The 5,903-nt window shown below is 37.3% G+C and overlaps 1 pseudogene; it reads left to right on the forward strand.

The window, feature by feature from the left end:
* Positions 1-1,466: 1,466 nt before the first annotated feature.
* On the forward strand, positions 1,467-2,247 carry LOC134231565 (uncharacterized; annotated as a pseudogene).
* Positions 2,248-5,903: the final 3,656 nt, after the last annotated feature.

Here is a 5,903-nt window from a genome sequence, read left to right on the forward strand (position 1 = left end):
GGTTTTAAGGCATTAACAACTTGAAAATCTTTCAGTTTTACCTTGGACATGACTTTTGCATATTATAAAATGACATCCTAAAGAAAAAGGGGAACCCGGTAGGGGACATGTATTGCTTATGATTGATTGATTGATTGTATATTGTTTAACGTCCCTCTCGAGAATTTTTCACTCATATGAAGACGTCACCGTATGCCGGTGAAGGGCTTCAAATTTTGACCTTTACTCGGCACTCAGGGCCTTTGAGCAGTGAGGGATCTTTATCGTGCCAGCGCCTGCCGCTGACACGGGGCCTCGGTTTTTAAGTCTCATCCGAAGGACCCGCAACTTTCACTTCAAAGTGCCGAGCGCATGGCGAAGGAACAGTTGCTACCCATTTTAACGACTAGGTCGGTCGCGGCCGAGATGCGAACTCACGACCTCCCGATCACGGAGCGAGCGCTCTACCGACTGAGCTACCGTGAACGGTGTGTATTGCTTATGCAATACTCTCAGAATGCTTGTTTGATATAGCTAGTAAATACCCGGTAGGGGACATGTATTGCTTATTGCTTAAACGCATTGTTCATTGTTAATTCTGACCATTTTTCATACATTGAAGGGCACAGTTTCCCAGGATTTGCTGGTGGTATCACAGCCATGATATCTAATGGGCATGAAATTTGCCGACCCAACATGAGCAAGTTTGGAGTACACTTTGTACTTATGCGAGGGGTTGCACGATAGGCCATCATGAGGAAGCGTTAAATGGTCATCCCAAAAATCTTTATTTTCATTGACAAATGCAGACAACATGGCGATCAGAGTTTTATTAAAACACTCAACGAGGCCATCAGGTTGTGGTCTTTATGAAGTGGTTCTAGTTTTCTCTATGCCTAAAAGTTTACAAAGTTCAGAAAATAATTCACTTTCGAATTCTCTCCCCTGATCAGTTTCAGTATTTGATTTGGAACACCAAAACGTGAGATAAATTCAGTAGCAAATTTTCAGCAACTGTAAGGGCGATATGATCAGACACAGCGTATGTTTCTTTCCATTTTGAAAAATAGTCACCTAAAACAATGATATACTCAGTTCCATTATTGGTTGTTGGTAAACTCCCTAAAATATCCATTGCAATTCGGTCTAATGGTTTTGTAGATTGAAGTAGAGAAGACTGAAGTGGAAATTTTCCAAACCCTGGACCTGGCTTTCTACTTGCACAAAGATCACCTGAATGACACCATAATTTAACATCATTTGACAAGCCAGGCCAATAGAACCTTCTTTTGACAGACTCGTATGTTTTACCCCTCCCTAATTGAATTGAAAATTCTTGAATTGTGTAGGGATTCTAAATTCTTTTATCTCATAATTTGAGGGCAACTAGATATCATTGAGATGGTGGCTACTCAAAGGGCCCCGCATTCACAAAAAATCATTCAAGTGTAACGAGTGCATTCCGATTGATATCGTTTCAATAAGACATGGTACATGTACCTGAAAGAAATATGGCGGAATACGGCTATAGTTGGTATGAAACAAGTCGTACATAGATGAAAATGTTGCGTTTTAATGAATTATTATCATTATGCTTTGATTAGGTTGCTGTTGAAGTCAAGATACTGTCGGCAATACCAGTACCAGTACAAATAGTCAGAGAACTTCCAATTCAAAGGCAAAATGTGATAGTTGGAGATAGCTCTGCAACAATGAAATTAACACTTTGGGATGACATGGTGACGATGCTAGAAATTGGCAAAAGTTACAGATTGTATCAACTCTCAACCCGTCCGTTCCAAAATGTAAAAACTATTACGGCTACGAAAGCTTCAAGCATTGATGATTTGGTAAATTGTTTACAGGCACCTGAAAATAATGATCTCATTGAAAAGGAAGGAAAAATAACCAAAGTGGGTTTAGTGATGCACTTTTCGTGTGAAATGTGTAAGGGACAAGTTGTCCTGCCACATGATGATTCCAAATTCATCAGATGCCCATCGTGCAAAATGAAAATTGCAAAAGAAACTTTACAAAAATCCATGAATGGTACTCTCTGCTTCTCTTATGGATACCAGAAAGTAAAGCTATCAATTTTCTTTTCAACATTACTTACAATGTGTATTGTTAATCACCTCACTGTTGATAATGTGGAAAACATTGAAGATTTTTCTTCTGTCAAATTCTTTCAGAGTAGCGTACTCAAATGAATCAAAAAATGTGGAAAACATTGTCCAACTTACTATTGTCGCTGGTGTAAACCAATAGCAAGCTTTTTGGAGTATTTTGACTTCTGTGTCATTTTGGAATACTGGAAACTGTTACGAAGGATTTATTTAGTACTGTGAATATCAACAAAGTATGTTATTGATCATGGTATGTAAAGAGACGATAAAGAAGTACCACCAACAACTTAAAAATTCCTTGTAAACATTGTTGTGTACGCTTTGTAGATAGAGGTGTGTAGCGAATGCAGATTTACTCCGTATATGACTATATTTTTTTTTCTTTGTGCATTGGTTTTTAGGTCACCTGAGTAAACTCAGGTGACCTATTGCTATCTGTTTTCGTCCGTCGTCGTCCGTCGTGTGTCGTGTGTTAACATTTGAACATTTTCAGCTTCTACTCTGCAACCACTGAACCAATTTCAACCAAATTTGGCACAAAGCATCTATGGGTAAAGGGGAACAAAAATTGTGAATTTCATGATCCCTGCCCTCCTGGGGCCTGAGGGGTGGGGCCAAAACCACTAAAATTAATGCAATCTTTAAAAATCTTCTTCTTTACTCCTGGACATCAAGCAGTCAAACTATTTGCATGATTGTAATCAGCATTGAGTCCTCTACCAAAATTGTGAAATTCATGGCCCTGGGGTCAGGGGCTTTAGTGCTAGGGCGGGGCTAAATAAGTATATAGTTAAAATGCATTATTTCTTTGAAAATCTTCTTCTCTGCTCCTGGGTATTAAATAAACCAACTAAGAACATAGTTATGATGAGCTAGAGTGCCTCTACCAAATTTCTGAATTTAATGGCCCCAGGGTCAGGGGTTCTGGTGTTAGGGTTGGGCTCTATTGATTATATAGTAAAAATACATGATTTCTTTGAAAATCTTCTTCTCTGCCCCTGGGTATTAAATAAACCAAGTAAGTAAATAGTTATGATAAGCAAGAGTGCCTCTACCAAAATTGTGAATTTTATGGCCCCAGGGTCAAGGGTTCTGTGGTGGGGGGGGGGGGGGGGGGGCTCTATTGATTATATAGTGAAATTACATGAATTCTTTGAAAATCTTCTTCTCTGCTCCTAGGTATTAAATAAACTAACTAAGTGCATAGTTATGATAAGCATGAGTGCCTCTACCAAAATTGTGAATTTTATGGCCCCAGGGTCAAGGGTTCTGTGGTGGTGGGGGGGGCTCTATTGATTATATAGTGAAATTACATGAATTCTTTGAAAATCTTCTTCTCTGCTCCTAGGTATTAAATAAACTAACTAAGTGCATAGTTATGATAAGCAAGAGTGCCTCTACCAAAATTGTGAATTTTATGGCCCCAGGGTCAAGGGTTCTGGTGTTGGGGGGGGAGCTCATTGATTTTACAGTGAAATTACATGAATTCTTTGAAAATCTTCTTCTCTGCTCCTAGGTATTAAATAAACTAACTAAGTGCATAGTTATGATGAGCAAGAGTGCCTCTACCAAAATTGTGAATTTTATGGCCCCAGGGTCAGGGGTTCTGGTGTTAGGGTGGAGCTCTATTGATTATACAGTGAAAATACATTAAATCTTTGAAAATTTTCTTCTCTGTCTCTGGGTATGAAGCAGATGAACTACATATATAGTTATGATGAGCAAGGGCCCTAATCTTGCAGAATTGTGAATTTCAAGGCCCCAGGGTCAGGGGGGGGGCTCTACTTATATACTGGAAATGAATCAATTGTTTGAAATCTGGTCCTTTGTATTTATAAAACATTTATTTACTTTTTGATAGTCAATTTTAAGGGTGCCTTTTAAAAATTTGTGCAACCTAGGGTCAGGGGTTTATGTCAGAGTGTTAGGGGCACTACTGATTATTGATGAATATTATTATTAGTTGGAGTGCATTTTTGTTCCCCTACCCTGCATATGGGTATTCAGTAACCAAGCTAAGCGACTGCTAAGTTTATTGTTATGATGATCAATGGTGCTCTTTCAAAATTGTGAATGCCATATAGCATCTGGCTTAAAACATGTTATAAAATCAAATTCAATACACTGTAACTGGAAAGTTGTTGCATAATGCTCAGGTGACCTATAAGGCCCGTGGGCCTCTTGTTATAAAGAAGCAAACAGCTTTAATTCTTTATACTCAATTATGTCATTCAATTTTGGAATATGTCCCTTTTTCCATAGGTCTAAATTTAATATTGTTAAACTGTCATTTTTGAACAAGTGTACAGTCACTTGTAACTTAAGAAGTAAATAGATTTACAAGAATGAAAACTGATAATTTCAGAATTGAAAGATATATCATTTGGAACTTTAATCAAAAATTTGATTAATTGGTAAAATTTAACATGGAGGTTTTGTGCATCTAGTCAGTATTGATTTTTTTTTTTTTTTTTGGAGCCAGATATTGTGTTTTTTTCTTTTAATGAGCATGGGAATTCGTTAAATATTTTCTACGTTTTAATATTTTTGTTCATGTTGAGTGATTTCAGTGTTGTCCTTTTTTCCATCTGTTAAAAAACCCTTTGGCGGGTGTGACCGGTCGGCAGGGGATGCTCACTCCTCCATCGCACCTGATTCCATCTCTGATGTATCAGAGGTCCATGTTTGCTCTGTTCTTATTTTGTATATTTGTTTACTGGACGTTGAGATTCAATACTGTTTGTTATTTCTATATCCTTCCTCTACACTGCACAATAAAAAGTTCCGATTATTAAGTATTTCTCTGCAGTCAGAGTGATCTCTCCTTTTATTTAAATTCTAAATATTAGAAATACAATATATTTAACTCCATTTGTAATTAATTCAAGTATTATTTAATAGACCAAGTTAAATCAAGAAGTGATTTCTATAAACTGATACTATGTTGTCATTGAACATATTCCCGGGTGTAAATGCCACAAGATTACAAGAGTCTATAAGAAGGATAAGGAAAAAACGAACAGTATACAATCTCAACGTCTATTAAACAAATATACAAAATAAGAGCAGAGCAAACACGGACCCCTGAAACATTAGAGGTGGGATCAGGTGCCATGGACGAGTGAGCATCCCTTGCTGACCGGTCACACCCGCCGCGTGCTCGTTGTCATAATCAGGATATAACGGAAAAAATCCGTGGTCAATTCAGTGTATAAATAATGGACTAACAATTGGTATGAAAAACGTCAGTCAAGCATTTCATTCAATGATAAATTGTATTTGCTGACAAGGTCATTGTATCGACCATAGAATTTACGAAATGATTACTTTAAACGAAACTGTTGATATTCTTGTTTCATCAACTTGCTTGTCAATAATTTACCTCGTTTAAGAAATTGTTCATACGTAGAGCATGCTCTTGCGTATCGAATCAACTGAGATATAAATACTCCGTATGCAGGTGATGAAGGTATATTGCTGCATAAGTAAGGGAAGTTGACGATAGAAAAGTTAAAGTCATCACGTTTATCATATAGCTTGGTTGTTAGATTAACATTAGTGTCCGTTTCAAGTAAAATATCCAAGTATGAAGTAGAAGTGTCGGACTCTGAGGTATCTTTTATTTCAAGCTCACCAGGATATATCGTGTCGACGTAGGAATGGAAACTATCATTATTAATAGACAATACGTCGTCGATATATCTAAATGTCGAGTTGAGGGCCACAGCAAGTGTTTCCTTCTTTTGACGTAAAAGATTTTGCATAAATTCTGCTTCATATGAATATAAAAATGCTGCT

This window comes from Saccostrea cucullata, unplaced genomic scaffold (genome assembly GCF_032062105.1).
Source record: "Saccostrea cucullata isolate Sc308-1 unplaced genomic scaffold, CSIRO_AGI_Scuc_v1 ctg12079, whole genome shotgun sequence".
Lineage (NCBI taxonomy): Eukaryota > Metazoa > Mollusca > Bivalvia > Ostreida > Ostreidae > Saccostrea > Saccostrea cuccullata.